At 45.5% G+C, this 17,008-nt stretch overlaps 1 protein-coding gene, 1 non-coding gene and 1 pseudogene across 2 annotated transcripts in view; all 3 read right to left on the bottom strand.

Moving 5' to 3' along the window:
* Window positions 1-17,008, bottom strand: part of G3BP2 (G3BP stress granule assembly factor 2) — an 87,048-nt gene that overhangs the window by 53,615 nt on the left and 16,425 nt on the right. The window lies entirely within an intron of this gene.
* Window positions 14,339-15,000, bottom strand: LOC116585211 (annotated as a pseudogene).
* On the bottom strand, window positions 14,816-14,948 carry LOC116585451. Its single transcript, XR_004283639.1, has one exon. It is a non-coding gene; the product is annotated as a small nucleolar RNA SNORA70 (small nucleolar RNA).

The raw sequence follows: 17,008 nt of genomic DNA on the forward strand, positions 1-17,008 counted from the left end.
GAACTCACAGCCTTGAGGTCAAGAGTCACCTACTCCACCAAATGAGCCAGCCAGGAACCCTGAAGAACTATTAGTTATACTCTTCGTTGCTTAGTTCCACTGACTGGTCCCTATGTACTTTCTAGACTCCCAGACTGGGTTATCTGGTTGTGGAATGAGTCCAGATATACATTTCAACTTGAAGACAGACCTAATTAAAATAACACCGCTGGAGTTCCACTGGCCTCACTGACATCTGCCTGTTTATTATTCACTGCTTCCCTTCTCTCTGTGAGCAACGCTCAGCAGCAGTCAATATTACGGGAAGGACTCTGTGGTTTTCAACCTTGCCTTCACACCGGGGTCACTGGGGGAACTTTGAAAACCCCTGATGCCCGAGCCCCATGCCTACAGATCCGATTTCAATGTTGCCACCTAGGCATGTGAACTTTTCTTTAAAGTTCCCCAGGGACCGGGCGCCTGGGTGGCTCAGTGGGTTAAGCCGCTGCCTTCGGCTCAGGTCATGATCTCAGGATCTTGGGATCGAGTCCCGCATCGGGATCTCTGCTCAGCAGGGAGCCTGCTTCCCTCTCTCTCTCTCTCTGCCTGCCTATCTGTCTACTGTGAACTCTCTCTGTCAAATAAATAAATAAAATCTTTAAAGTTCCCCAGGGACCAAAATCTGGACACACTGATACACTGCTTAAACATACACCCATACACCCACGTGTGCACGTGCACACACACACACAACAACGTGCACACGCTCTCTCCCCGCATGTGCTTCTAATATACAGCTGATACTGGGAACCACTGGTATAATGGTTTCCACAAAGAATTGAAAAATCTGGGGCGCCTGGGTGGCTCAGTGGGTTAAGCCGCTGCCTTCGGCTCAGGTCATGATCTCGGGGTTCTGGGATCGAGTCCCGCATCGGGCTCTCTGCTCAGCGGGGAGCCTGCTTCCCTCTCTCACTCTCTGCCTGCCTCTCCGTCTACTTGTGATCTCTGTCTGTCAAATAAATAAATAAAATCTTTAAAAAAAAAAAAAAGAATTGAAAAATCTAAATTCTCACTCTGCCATTTATTAGCTATATGACATGAATAAACTATTTGATCTCTTTGAACTTCAGGGATGACTTGGAGACAGACCTACAGAGTACACAGTAGGTTTTTTAAAAAAATGTTAGTTGAAGGGGGCCTGGCTGGCTCAGTCAGTGAAGCATGTGACACTTGATCTTGGGGTGAGTTCGAGTCTCACACTGGGCATTGGGCACAGAGTTTTAAAAAAACGGGGGGAAAGGCAACCAACATTTTCTTTTAAGTAAGCTCTATATACAACATGGGGCTCAAACTCACTGACCCCGAGATCAAGCATCCTGAGCTCCACTGACTGAGCCAGTCAGGTGCCCTTGCCTTTCCTTTTTTTTTCCCCTTTAAAAACCAGAAAATTCTAGTAAACAAAATTTTTCAAAAATGGGAGAAAAAAAAAAAACAACCCTAGAGCATTCTATTTTTTTAAAAAAGCTGTTGTCGCTGGGTCACTTGGGTGGCTCAGTGGGTTAAAGCTGCCTTTGGCTCGGGTCATGATCCCAGGGTCCTGGGATCGAGCCCCCACATCAGGCTCTCTGCTCAGCAGGGAGCCTGCTTCCTCCTCTCTTTCTCTCTGGCTGCCTCTCTGCCTGCTTGTGATCTCTATCTGGAAATAAATAAATAAAATCTCTAAGAAGAAGAAAAAAAAAAAAAAGCTGCTGTCAGGACGCCTGGGTAGCTCAGTCAGTTAAACGTCTGCTTTGGACTCAGGTCATGATCCCAGGGTCTTGGCATCGAGTCCCGCATCGGGCTCCTTACTGAGCAAGGAGTCTGCTTCTCCCTTTGCCACCCACTCCCCCTGCTTGTGCACTTTCTCTCTCTGACAAATAAATAAATAAAAATCTTAAAAAACAAATAAAATAAAATTTAAAAAGCTGTTGTCCTGTGACTGTTATCAAGTTCTATTCTGATGTTCGGAGTCCTCTATGCCTAGTACTTGCTCAGGCTTCTTAACCAAACTTACTGAACCTCTTGTCCTCTGGCTCTCTGTTCTCCAGACTTGTAGATTGGGAACCCGATCCTTGCCTTAGCTGACCTCACAGGATTTGTCATCTAGACCACCTGTCAACCCATTTCTGATTTTGGCTTCCCTTACTTGCTCTGTCTTTATTGCTGCTGAAAAGCCTAGCATGCCACATAGCAATCTTTGAGTTTGATCTTGAAGGTCAGGCAAGTGTTGGGGTGCCCGGGTGGCACAGTTGGTTAAGCGCCTGACTCTTGGTTTGGGCTCGGGTCCTGATCTCAGGGTCACGAGATCATGTCCTGTGCCGGGCTCCGTGCTGAGCATGGAGTCTGCTTCAGATCCTCTTCCTCCCTCTCCCTCTACCCTTCCTGCTCATGCTCTCTCTCTCTCTCTCTCTCACTCAAATAAATAAAACTTAAAATAAAAAAAAAAGATCAGGTAAGTATTAGGATTTGGATCAATGGAGAGAATGCGGTTGGGCAGTCCAGATAATGAATGGAACAAGACAAACAAAAAGAAGAGCCATGAAGGCACCAAGTATCAAGGAACAAAGAGGGCCTTTGAGGGGTTTCTAGAGACACAGTAACTGGGGGCCTGCAGGCCGGATCCAGCCCACAGTCGTCCAGCTTAGCCCTCGCAGTGTCTGAGAAGGTTTTTGAATTGATTGCCCATATTTAAAATTGGGAGATTTCGTAACAAAAGCCCAGATGCCCAGCTTTTCTTGAAAAAGATGATGATTTGACAGCACTGGACACACGCTCCACACGGGAACCACGGGAAGATCAGCAGCTGCTGCCCCTCAGGATGGGGCATCCTCTCTCCGCGCTGGGGCAGCCTTCACCACCCGCCTGCTTCCCCTCTTCATTTGCTGGCCTGTCTCTCTAGTGCTCAGTAATTATCTGCTGAGTGAATCAATTAGAAGGGAGGGAGAGATGGGAACCCCGGGGGGGCTGGGTGGGTTAAGCCTCGGACTTCAGCTCAGGTCATGAACCCAAGGTCCTGGGATCAAGTCCCCCCATCGGGCTCCCTGCTCAGGGGGTAGCCTGCTTCTCCCTCTCTCTGCGGTCTGCCCTGCTTGTGCACTCTCTCTCTGACAAACAAACAAATAAAACCTTTAAAAAAAAATGGGAAGGAGAGAGGAAGAAGAGAAGGAAAGAGAGTCCCCCCCATTCGTACCAAAGAGTTATACCAAATGCTCACACTGTGTACCTTAAACTTAGAGACTATTCTGTATCACTTATATCTCAATAAATCGGGGGGAGGGGAAATAATACTGAAGAGAGTAACTCTAGAAGACCTCAAATAGCATACCAATTTAAGTGTGGACTATGGCAGGAGGTGAAAGTCACCTGAAGGCATTTTCCCATGCAGCAACATGATCAAGTGAGAGCTTGAAAATATGTTATGTCCAACTTTAGCTAGCACATCTGTCCAAGGAATGCTTGCCTGACTTCATGGAACACTAGTAAAATTAGGCTCTCCGACTTTACATATGATTCACAGTCAAAAATAAATAATGAACAGAATGCTAATAAAATTTGAATGATTTTTTAAAATCTACTTCTGAGGTAAGTATATTTTTCTCTCTCACCAAGCTCCAGGGAGGATTTAAGATGGCAGGAAGTTGAAGCGTGAGGCATCTCATCCAGAAACAACAGTCAGGGGGATTTTCAGTCATTTTGAACTTGACGTAATAAAGCCAGGAAGGAATTTGGGGCAGGAGGACAGAGAAGAAGGGGTAATGGTCAAGACCTAACGAATGTCCAGGGGAATGGCCCTATGGCTCAAGGCCCAGTTCCCAGAAGACTCTGTCAGTGAAGATAGGGGGCATCGCACTAGTGGGACTGGGAAAAAATAAAATAAAACAGGATATGATTGTCTGCGAAGAGACCTGGTAAAACTAATCAACACTTCAGGGCTTCAGCAAAACAGGCCTCACCGCTACGGGGAGCATGCCATTCTCAGGAAGGCAGGACAAGCGTCATTCGGGTCCTCAGGAAAGGAGGCTGTGTCACAACGGCCCCTCGCAGGCCCACCAATCAGACTCAATTCTAGGTTCACCAGACTGTGATCCTTCAGTTCCTGCCATGGTGTCTCCTGAACTGGGCAGGTCTGAGCCTGGAGGGGATGGACACTGGTGTGGGCGCAGCTAAGAAGTCTTGGACATCCCCAGAAAGTAGCTAGAAACAGCGATGGTCGGGAGCTCAGAAAAAAAGGGTAATTGACATGTGGGGGGAATGCTGAGAGGTCAGTGCTAAGGGAGTCACCCTCAAAGCATTCACATTTAAGAGATAAAGGGATCGGAAAGAAGCCCCACCGTCGTCAAAGATTCACACAGAAAAACCTGAACAGAACAGAATCGTTTGACACCATCAGCTAAGAGAGCAAGGAGTTTTAGAGGGGGGAGCTGATCAGAAACTCTTAATCACAGGAAATAAACTGAGGGTAGTTGGAGGGGAGGGGAGGGGGTGGAGGGACCGGGTAACCGGGTGATGGGCCTTAGGGAGGGCATGTGATGGAATAAGCCCTGGGTGTTATATAAGACTGACGAGTCCCGCCTGTACCTCTGAAACCAATACATTATATGGTAATTAACTGAATTTAAATAAATTTTAAAAAAATTTTTAAATAAAGGGGGGGTGCTGTTAACAGGCATTTACTGAAGGAAGGACACATAGGATGGAGACTGAAACATGTCCAGGATCTGGTTGGTAACCTTCAGAAGAAGAGCTCGCACGGAAAGGGTGGAAGCCAGATTGCAAGGGGTTAAAGAGTAGGAAATTGGTGGGTGCCAACCGACCCGTTGGTATTTATGGCAGTAAAGTTTGAGTTGTGTTTGTTTTGGCTGTGGAGTTGCTAGGCTATGACAAGCGCACACTGAATTCCTGCCAGGCCACCCCCTTCTCTGTCAGGAAAGAACTAAGACCTCACCTAGATCGTCTGTGCTGACTTGGTTCCGTACTTGTTACATGTCTGCCTCTTCAAAATGGAAGCCAACAGCTCTCCAGTTCCGTCGGTGGTGCCAACGGTCCCTCACAGTCTGGGCCGCGTTACGTGAAGGACCTTGGGGCTCATCGCTCTGGGAACGTGGAGGGGTCACCAAGCAGCAGACTGACTAAGCAGGAGGGAGTATGTTCTTGCCTTGGTTGTATTTGTTTTTACTTCCACACAAGTGCCCAGTGGCCTTGGCAAAATGAAAACAGAAACGTTTCGACCTGGAAATGACGTAGGCACAACAGACGATTGCGACCTTGTAGCAGTTGTTCCCAATCATCAGTGTCGCCACGGAAAGAAGACTAAATGAGGACTGCAGACACCAGTGGGCAGCCTGCTAATTTTATCATTATAATCCTTTTCTACAGTTCCCTGTTCACAGGCACGCGAGGGCAGCAAAATTCAATTCACCGCATTTTCCGCGGGGTAGGTGTTCAAATATACTTGTTTTTAAGCAGTCAGAAAATGGTCCTTGCTAATAAAAATAACTTAAAGGAAACAGAACTTCCTTGAAAAGTACAAACCCGTATATTCAGACTATATCTCACATCCCCCTTAAAAAGACAAGTGAATTGGGTTTTCTTATACAGCGCACCGAAAACAGAGACCTTAGAGAAAATAATTTAAGAAAATCGAAATCATGGGGGCACCTGGGTGGCTCAGTGGGTTAAAGCCTCTGCCTTCGGCTCAGGTCATGATCCCAGGGTCCTGGGAGCAGAGAGTCTACTTCCTCCTCTCTCTCTCTGCCTGCCTCTCTGCCTACTTGTGATCTCTGTCAAATAAACAAATAAAATCTTAAAAAAAAAAGAAAATCTAAATCATGAAATAAATGTATTTCGCTGAAATATTTATGGATGAAATATGTTGTCTGGGATTTGCTTCAAAATGATAAATAATTAAGGGGATGTGGGTAAGGGTATAGATAGATAAGATTAGCCTTAAATCGATAATTATTTAAACTTGGCAATGAATATGTAGAGATTTAATATAGTATTCTCCCCACTTTCATTTGTTCGACGTTTCCCACAACATGTTTTTTAAAAGTACTGTGCTTTTGTAAGTTAGATAATATCTTGCAAACAAAATTGAAAGGAAATATGCAAAATGCTATCCTGTAAGGAAGGGTTTGTATTCTCAAGTGAGAAACAGTTCTTACAAATGAATTAGGAAGACTTAATAGCGAATAGAAAAAATGTCAGGAATGGGTAATTCACAAAAGAAGAGATACAAAAAGCTAATAATCATATGAAAACATATCCAACTGTACTAATTATGGGAGAGAGAAGAATGGTCCCCCACCAAGGATGTCATGTCCTAATCTACGGACCTGTGAATGCCACTGTACATGGCAAAAAGGGACTTTGCAGATGTTGATCACAGATTCGGGGATGGAGAGATGATCCTGGATTATCCTGATAGGCTCCAAGTAATCACATGGGTCCCCTTGAGAGGGAGGCATGGAGAGAAGGCGACCTGGGGAGAGAAGCAGAATCTCTAAAGGAGATTCAATAAGGCCAAGCTGCCGGCTTTGAAGATTAGGAGGGACTGTGAGCCAGGAAGTGCAGGTGGCCTCCAGAAGCTGGCAAAGGCAAGGAAACCGATTCTCCCTGAGAGCCTCCAGAAGGGAGCAGCTCTACTGACACCTTGTCTGTAGCCCAGTCACTGTGCCTGGAGGCAAACACAGCACTGCCTTCTGATCTCACTTCAGCTTCCAGCCTCCTGGCTCCCGGGGCTCTACCTCCAGGAGCAGGGCAATTTCCCACTAGCTCTCGTCAATTTCCTCTCCTGGGTAACTATGTCACGCTTTTCTGCTCTCCTCCTTTGCAGACAACCTCTCCCCACTTCTCCTCCCAACGCATTCCTGTTCTCTCTGCAGTTTGCTGGAGGGAGGGACTCGCCACGTGCCCACAACCCAGGAGAGCAAGCAGGGTGCTTTCTCTTCTCCTGCCTCTGCACCCTCCACTGCTCCGTCCTTCCTGTTGCTCTCCATGTACTGTGCTCCTTGCACAGGCCAAGCATCTCCTCCCACTTACTCAGGAACATCACTCCTGCAGCTGTCCCTCATCACCAGTTTTCCCTCTCCAGGGACAGGCCCCATCAGCATAGAGACGTGCTCTAAACTAGCCTCCCTGAAAAGCAGTAGAAACTGCCGCCACCATGCTTCCCTCTAGCTACATTCCCACTCCTCTGCTTTTCCTCAGAGTAAAAACTCAAAGAGTTGTCTATGCCTGCTATCTCTAGTTTCTCCTCTTTTTTTAAAAAAAGATTTTATTTATTTATTTGACAGAGATCACAAGTAGGCAGAGAGGCAGGCAGAAAGAGAGGGGGAAGCAGGCTCCCTGCGGTGCGGAGAGCCCGATGCCGGTTCGATCCCAGATCCATGGGATCATGACGGGAGCCAAAGGCAGAGGCTCTAACCCACTGAGCCACCCAGGCGCCCCCTATCCTTTTTGAACCCTCTCCAATTGGTTGTTAACCCGTCCTCCGCAAAGAGCTGCACAATGGGAATCATTATTTCCATTTACAGAAGAGGAAACGGAGTCTCAGAGATGCCGGCAGGTTGTTCAAAACCACCCATCATGGGGTGCTTGGGTTTTATCAGCATTTATAAAGCATTTATAAGATGTAATCCAATTACTTTGTGGACTACAACATAATATATAATATTTTAGATTTTATGTCCATGTCATGGCTTACATAGAGATGTTTTCTCTTGTAGTTACTGCTTTTAGGAAAGAATCTCATGAATATTCCCTTAAGCTATGAGGCTATGTTACTCTGATCTAGGCTGTATCATATTATTCATAAATTTATGATTTTAGCTAATCCATGCTCTGTATGGAAATGTAGGAAATGGGAAGAGTCACATGACCAAAGGCAAATACTGTTAGCACTTTTCTTTCTTTCCAAGTTTTCTTTTCTTCTCTTTTAAAAGATTTTATTCATACACTTGAGAGAGAGACAGAGACAGAGACAGCACAAGCAAGCAGACAGGCAGAGGGAGAGGGAGAAGCAGACTCCCAGGGGGACACTGAGCTGGGAGCCCAACTCGGGGCCTGATTCCAGGACCTGGAGATCATGACCTGAGCCAAAGGCAGATGCCCAACCATCTGAGCCACCCAGGCACCCGTCTTTCCAAGTTTTCATGTGTGTGTGTGTGTTTTTTTTCTAGTCATACTCATAGCAAATACAGAAAAGCAATCTTGCATTATCTACTAAAATACGCAAATAAATCAACATAAACAAAAACATGTATACTAAGAATGGGAGATGTTTAATTCACCATAGACAAAAACAGGAAATCAGTGTTCAATAAAAGAATAGTTACAGGGAGCCCGGGTGGCTCAGTCAGTTGAGCGTCTGCCTTCGGCTTAGGTCATGATCCCACAGTCCTGGGATCGAGTCCCGCCTCGGGCTCCCTCCTCCACGGGAGCCAGTTTCTCCCTCTACCTCTGCCTGCCTCTCTCTCTGTCTCTTATGAATAAATAAATAATATCTAAAAAAAGAATAGTTACATAATTTGTTTCCTCCTCTGCAGAGCCAACATAATGCTAGTACTTCATTGCATTGTTGTAAGAATTAAGCTAGATGATGAATGGAAAGCGCAGAGTATAAAAAGAACAGACAACTGCTCAAAGAACACGTTACTTTTCCCTCCTCTTATCTCCTCAACCCTGAATTCTCTAATTCAGCAGTTTCCAGCTCAGGTCAAAGTTCTCTAACCTGGTCCCACAATTCCAGAATTGCCATTTTTAGGCTTCATTGAGATAAGGTTATTCTGTGAACCCAATAGCTACCAAGGAAACTTAGCTACCACTAGCTCTGTGTCCCGTTTCTCACAAAAAGGAGTTCCGCTGCATTGGTTTGCAGCTGTTCGGTGTGTCTCCCTGATGGACCTAACTGCCTCTTCAGCCGCAAGTCACCAGCTCTGGGGAATCACAGCTTCACCCTTGGCTTGTCCCTTTCTCTTCTGATGGCTGCTTTGCCAGATTTTTCATTCACGTCTTCTCCCTTGGGATAGCAAGCAATCGTCTTTTTAAGCCTGTATTTAGTTTTCTTGCCCACTTTCGGTATCTCACAAAATCAGGTCTAAAAATAAAACTCCCAGCAAATAAAATAGTGTTGGTACAATAAGTATTTTTTGAATGAGATTCTGTCTTTCTTTTTCTTTAAAGATTTTATTTATTTATTTGACAGACAGAGATCACAAGTAGGCAGAGAGGTAGGCAGAGAGAGAGGGGAAAGCAGGCTCCCTGTCGAGCAGAGAGAGCCCGATGCAGCGCTTGATCCCAGGACCCTGGGATCATGACCTGAGCCGAAGGCAGAGAGTTTAACCCACTGAGCCACCCAGGCACCCCTGTCTTTCTTCTTTCTTCCTTTCTTCCTTTCTTTCTTTCTTTCTTTCTTTAAGGTACTCTCTATACTCAATGTGGAGCTTGAAATTATGACCCCTCGATCAGATAGGAACCCCAAGATTATTTCTTTTCATTGTCCAAAGAAGCATGCTAAAAATATACTATTAGAGTTTATTAAAGGCACACCTAAAAAAGGGGGGGGGAGATTAAATAAAATTAGACTAATAATTTTAAAGATTTTACTTATTTATTTGACAGACAGAGATCACAAGTAGGCAGAGAGGCAGGCAGAGAGAGAGAGAGAGGAGGAAGCAGGCTCCCTGCTTAGCAGAGACCTATGCTGGCCTGGATCCCAGGACCCCAGGATCATGACCTGAGCCGAAGGCAGAGGCTTTCACCTACTGAGCCACCCAGGTGCCCCTGGACTGATAATTTTAAACCATTTGGTTCAAATATTTTTCTTATGCCCCTTAATTTGCTAAAAGGGATCTTATTGAGTAAACAATATTCGAGTCCAAACAAAGTTTTTGGACTCGAATATATATGCTGATATAATTTTGGAGAGCAATTTTATCCAATCATCTTCTACCCGCTAGAACATTCTAGAGAGAAAAAAAAAAAAGACCATGAAGGGGTCCACAATATGCCACTGTGGCATAAAAATTATTTTAGCAGAAGGCATGTGACTTTTTGAAATCTTTTATAGGTCTAAAAGCAGAGCCTCCTAAAAGAACTCAAACCCAAATTGTCACAGAACAATGAGGTTAGATTGCGTCTCATCACCAGAGACATTGAGAAGTAGTCAACACACCAAAACAGACATTGTCACAAAACTACCATCTCTCTGGTCTGTACTGGTACGGGCCCATGAATCTTCCCCAAAACTCATGTGTTCTCCCACAAATGCCCTCTATGCTCCCCTCCCCTTCCCTTATTCTGAAGTCTTTTGTTTTCCAGTAAGTGCCCTTCCTCCGTCTGGATGGTATAGGACAAACCTCAAATTCTAACTGCCCCTTTGATGCACATTTTCTGTGAAGTTCTGTATATACCTTAATAAAAACACGTGATTAATTCTGGGTTTTTTTTTTTCTTGCTTATCTATCTTTTGTCAGTTTATCTCAAAGGCTCCCAACAACTGAATCTAAGAGAGTAGAAGAAAAGTTTTTTTTTCCTCCCCGACAACCTTATGATCTAGCATTTCCAATATTTATTTGCAAATGCTGAATTTTAGAACTTCCTGTGTGCCCTACCATAGGGAAAGCGTGATGTATGGATTCATTAGTAGGACTATACATGGAAGCTGCAGCAAGGTAATTAATGTCCTGTATGGCCCTGGGCACCCGCCCACCCTGGAATTTGGAAATCAGATTGGCATCAGACGGAGCAGCGGTAACTCAAGTCACCCCAAAGAGACTTCCATGAGGTAAAGCTGGACCATAACCAGACTGAATATGTAAATATACCTATAGACTCAGAAGAAAGTGAAGAGGGTTGTTGATCAAGCCTGAAAGGATTAAAAAAGAAAGGAGCCCAGGGCACAACCTTGGGCTCCCATTCCAGCATTATCCAGAGTCCTGAAAGTCGCTCACTTTTTTTTGTTCCAACAGAGTAGGCACTTAGTAAGTGGAAGGAAAAAGGAGTGAGTTTCCTCCTTGTTCCCAGGGGAGGTCCTGGATCCTCCTCCGGGAGGGGGTTCCCACATGCAACCTCCCGATTGTAATATGGGTTCCCCTAACTTCCTATAGGGTGAGAAAGTGTTGGCAAGGAGTGTCTTCCTCCTGACAGTATTTCTTCTTATACATCAACAAAGGAGCAGACTTGAGGGTGGTGCAAGGTCCCGTGGGCAGAAGCCGGTTTCTCAGCATTTCAAGCTATTTGTGGACCAGTAATGAAAACCAGGCTCTGGGGGCACTCAGGTGTGAGGAAGCAGCCAGCAGCCCAAAAGACAACACCTCTCAGCCGTCCACCCACAGCACTTGGCTGGGTAAGCAGTTTCCCTCGGTCTCCGCAGCCCTCCATCCTTTCATTCAACACTATTAACTCAATGTCCACAAGGGCCAAACACTGAACTGTGTGTAGGCCCATGAAACAGACAAAACAGGTTCTCGGCCCCCTGAAGACTGAGCCCTCCTGAGGTCCGCTTCCCTGGGTGTACAGCTTAGCAGTCAGGCCCAAGAACACTGTGGGGGTAAGACCTGTGGGAGAGGGACAGGGGAGCGCCAGACGCAGTGGGCGGGGGAGGGGTCTTCTAAATTGAAACCCGAAGGAGGAGCAGGAGTCAATTTTGTGGATGGGAAGTGGTGCAGGTGGAGGGTAAGCAGAGGCAGACTTCTGGAGGTAAGAACAACATTTAGGAACTGTTAGCTATTTAGTCTAGAAGCTGGAGTTTAGGAGAGGCCCTGGGGAAGAGCAGAGGGCTGTGGGGTTGGGGAGGGCCAATTTTGAAGTCTGAGGGGCTGTAATAAATCAGATATTCTGAATTTTATCCTCCGGGCAATTGGGGCAAGGGGTAGGTACTGAGGTATGTTAGCCCAGAGAGAAAACAGACGAAGTCTTCTTAAAAATTTCACCGGCCACAGCAAGAAGAAGAGGAGGCAGGAGGAAGACAGAAAGCAGGGGGTCTCTTTAACAACTTAGGCAGCTGCATCATAACTCACCGTTAATTCGTAATTTCTTCCCCTCTTTCGCTATTCATTTGATTCATAAGATGTTTTCAAGGTCATTTCATTTTCTTCTGACTTTTAAAGATAATTTTAACTTAAATATATTTTCATTTGTTGGCAACTATCCTTTGTCCATTTTGGAGTAAATGCTTCTCTTGATAAGTAAATTTTGAATCTTAGGCAAAACACATACGCCTCTGTATTTTTTTTTTTTAAGTTTGTTGTTGTTGTTGTTAATCTCTCCATCCAACGTGGGGTTTGAACTCACAACCCCAAGATCAAGAGTGCCATGTTCCACTGACTGAGCCAGCTAGGCACCCCCTCCCCCTAGTTTCTTCATGATTTTTTAAATTTTATTTGTATTTTATCTCTAGTCCTACATTGAGATCTCCAAAACTCTGTAAAATTGGGGGAGGAAGTGCCCAGAGGGGCTAATCCGCCAGGAGGGAGGGGAGGGTCTTGGGTAGTACATTTCAATGCCTCATGTCCCCACCTGGAGTTCTTCAGAGATGCAAACAGCCCACTGGAGGAAACAACACCCACAAAATTCTGGGCTTGCACTTTCAGGGTCCCTGGGGGGTCAAGGCCCACCCCAAGAAAGCTGGAGACGGAAGTGTGATGTAAATTTTTTTATCCTCAGAGTGGAAGCCGGAAGGCAGGCCCCACAGGCATTCTGTTTACCGTTTCAACGGAAATCAGGAATTACAGACCAGAGTCAAGTTAAGTCACCTTTGTACTTCCCTGTGAATTTTCCTATGAATTGTGCCCAGTCGGTTTCCCCGTGCAGATTAGCTGTAAAGCTCATAAAAAAAAAAAAAAAAAAAAAAAAAAAATCCAGCCTGGACTGGTCAGAACTGCCAGGTGGGGAGAGTATATTCCGCCCAGCAGTAGGCCTGGGGGGAGAGGCCCTCTGGGCCGAGTGGAGGGTGCAGAGAGCAGGCTGGGAAGAAAGGAGTCTGGGCGCGGAGGAGGGAGGCCCCGGGGCTCAGAGTGGAAAGCCCTTAGAAAGTTGCTTCTACTGCCACTTACGGAGCTCCCGGAGGCGCACAGGCAGGGTCCTTAGAAAGGCAGTGGACAAGCCCTGTGGAAGAGGGTTGTGAGGACCGGATGAGTATCAAGGGTTCTCCACATCGACAGAGCATTAGGTATCAGAAGTTCTGCTGTCTATAGAACTCGTGGATAATAGTAGCAATAGTTACCACTAATTGAGCACAGGAACAGTGCTTAGAAAAGCGAACACTCCATATATGTCAGGCACTGTGTCCTGTTTTTCACACACACACACACACACACACACACACACACACAAGCACACATATACAAGATACAAACACATCTCACTCACTGGCTCTTCAAAAGAAGTCTGACCAGGTCAGTTCCATTATTTCTATTTTCTGTTGGAGGAAATGATCTCCAAGAGGTTATATATGCAGCAAAATATAATTTGCAGGTGAGTACTTTGGACATTCTCTGAAGATCTCACTTCCTCTTAAACTTAAACTACTCTAATAAAACTGGATATTGAGGCAGTATTGTTTATTCTTTAGTGTTATAAACTCTGGAGTCAGACTGGGTTTGAATCCCAAACTCTCTTTGGCCAAATGGCCACAGAATAGGCATAAAAATAGTGCCTGCCCCACAGAATGCCCCACAGAATGCGTATGAGGCTTTATTAGCTAATATGCAAAGTTCTGGGCACGGTGCCTAGAACACAGTAAGTGCTCAATAAAAGTTGGCCACTACTGAAGACCTACATTAGGTCACAAGTAGCAAGGTAATAAGAGTGGAAGGACTATTATGTACAGCAAAGGAAACTGAAAGCTAATAACCTTCACAGCAGAAGGGAAATATGGAAAACAAATACCCAAGCACGTAAGTGGAAATGTATCTGATTGGAGAAGAGCATAATAACAATATGTTATATACGTAACACAAGTATGTATATAACATATGACCCTCCGGTCCCCAGATAACATCACACACTCATAACCAGGTTAGGGTGAAGGAATGGACCTGGGGTAATGTCTATAACATTTTTTTAAAAAATCTGTAACATGTAAGACAATTACCAAACCGAAGAATGAGGATTCATTCACATTTCTTCAATAGAGCATCATTATAGGTTAGCAAAATTCTTTTGTTGTTGTTGTTGTTTTAAGATTTTATTGATTTATTTGGCAGAGAGAGACACAGCGAGAGAGGGAACACAAGCAGGGGGAGTGGGAGAGGGAGAAGCAGGCTTCCCACTGAGCAGGGAGCCCAATGGAGGGCTTGATCCCTGGACCCTGGGACCATGACCTGAGCCACTTAACAACTGAGCCACTCAGGTGCCCCTTCTTTTTTTTTTTTTGACAGGAAGTAGGATTTATTGGTGGGCATGAATATGACAGGATGGGATAGTGCCAGGTTCTCAGGAATGCAGAGCCCTCCATTTGTCCAAGGGACCATGGTAGGATATATTTTACCCCATAGCCAGCTGGGATAAGTCGCTTTTTAGCCACCACGTCTTCAAATTCATCCGCATTGAACTTAGTAAAGCCCCACTTCTTGGAGATGTGGATCTTCTAGCAGCCAGGGAACTTGAACTTGGCCCTCTGTAGGGCCTTGATCACAGGCTCCTTGTTCTGCAGCTTGGTACTGATGGACATGATGACTTGGCGAATGTGGACCCTGGCTACTGTGCCCTGGGGGTTTCCAAAGGCACCCCACATACCTGTCTGCAGCCTAAACTGGAGATAGCCATAAGGTCAGACCTCAGCATCCACTGAAAGGGCTGTCTCCAAGGTCCCTATGGAAACCCATACAATCAACAGGCTGCATAGAGTACCGAGGAGGCTACTGTTTGCAGCCATGGCACACTGGGCCCCCATAGACAAAGAGCACAGTCGGCTTAATTGACTGCAGATATTTTTTTTTTTTTTTTAAGATTTTATTTATCCGCTTGACAGACAGAGATCACAAGTAGGCAGAGAGGCAGGTAGAGAGAGAGAGAGAGGAGGAAGCAGGCTCCCCGCTGAGCAGAGAGCCCGATGTGGGGCTCGATCCCAGGACTCTGGGATCATGAACTGAGCCGAAGGCAGAGGCCCAACCCACTGAGCCACCCAGGCGCCTCAGATCTTTTTTTTTTAATGAAGATTTTATTTAGGGGCGTCAGCGTGGCTCAGTAGGTTGGGTGTTGGCCTTGGGCTCCGGTCATGATCCTGGGGTCCTGGGAGTGAGCCCTGCGTCGGACTGCTAGCTCAGCAGAAAGCCTGCCTCTCCCTCTCCCTCTGCCCCTCTCCCATCTATGTTCCCTCTCTCGCTGTCTCTCTCTGTCAAATAAACAAACTCTTTAAAAAAAAAAAAAGAAAGAAAAAGATTTTATTTCCTTACTTGAGAGAGAGAGAGAGATTACAAGTGGGGAGGAGGGTCAGAAGCAGACTACCCACTGAGCAGGGAGCCTAACTTGGGCCTTGATCCCAGGATCATGACCTGAGCCAAAGGCAGCCACCTAACTGGCTGAGCCCAGGCACCCCTAGGTTAGCTTAATTCTAATCCTATAGTCTAACAAATCAATTTAGGAAAATGTTGGATTGGGCCTTCCTTAGTTTTGTCAAATATAAATTTTATAAAATTAAAATATATTTGTTTTTTTCAAACTTATTGGCATTTGTTTCAAGTGGAATTGGATTTAATGAAAGTAGACTATTATTTAATATTAAATACTGAAGTGACAATAAGTCTTGAGGATAAAAATGTAGACATAATCTTAATTGAGTGAATTAGCTATTACTATTACTATTGATAGATGCTTTTTGGCCAATGTGTATCTAAAATAGAAATTATTTCATAATAAAGGTAAATGTGTATGTAACACAAATGGACCCTCTATTATGGAGTATGGGCATCGAGAGAATTAAGTTAGGACCATGCTGTGTGCTGAAATGCTACCCCTTGCTGCGGGGGAACAGGTGCTGTTTGAACGGAAGTATTCTTTTTTTTTTTCTAAATTAAGCTCCAGGCCCAGTGCGGAGCTTGAACTCACGACCCTGACAACGAGTTGCAAGTCAGCAAGATACCTCTGAAGGGAAGTATCCTTGATTTTAAACCAAAAACTAGGCTCCGTGAGGGTGGGTTTCAGGAAGGTTGTCAGGACCTCTCCCTTGCCCTGACTCTTGGCTGGGTCTTAAGGAAATTAGATGACTACCCCTCTCTCCCACTAGACTTGGCTCTGAGAAGGGTCTTGCATTTTCTTCTGCCCCTGCTCCTAGCACCGAGCACGAGAAATGATTGCTGGATGTGGGAGTAAGGAGGGCCCCATCTGCATCAACGGTCCACGAGCCAGGAATTCAGGGCCCCCCGTGAACTGCAGGCAGAAGATCAACAAACTTTCCTAATAACCAGTTTACTGGTTGACATCACTCTTACTCTGTATGTTTCCCTGTGGCATCTCCTAGCAGATAGCTTTAGTTATGCTGAGCTGTGTACCTGATTCACAGCCACTGGTTCCCAGCCTTGGAGGGGAAACAGTGCCTCTTAGAGGCCAACATGCCAGTGGCAGCAGTAATGTGTTAGGGACCTGAAAAGATACACCTTGGGGAATAGATGTAATCGTCCAGGTGACCATCTCCGCTGGGATCGTCTCTAAGCTTAAAGTCTGGAAGGCTTGGGTTGCATGGGTGGCTCAGTGGGTTAAAGCCTCTGCCTTCAGTTCAGGTCATGATCCCAGAGTCTTGGGATCAGAGCCCCGCACTGGGCTCTCTACTTAACAGGGAGCCTGCTTCTCCCTCTGCCTGCCTCTCTACTTGTGATCTCTGTCAAATAAATAAATAAAATCTTAAAAAAAAAAAAAACAAACTTTAAAGTTTGGAAGGCTTATTTTTATTTAAAATTGTCTTTAAAAATTTTTTCTTTAAGATTTATTCGATACAGAGAGAGAGAGAGAGAATGCCTGAGCAGGGGAAGGGGCAGAGAGAGATTCCCCG

This window comes from Mustela erminea, chromosome 2 (genome assembly GCF_009829155.1).
Source record: "Mustela erminea isolate mMusErm1 chromosome 2, mMusErm1.Pri, whole genome shotgun sequence".
Classification (NCBI taxonomy): domain Eukaryota; kingdom Metazoa; phylum Chordata; class Mammalia; order Carnivora; family Mustelidae; genus Mustela; species Mustela erminea.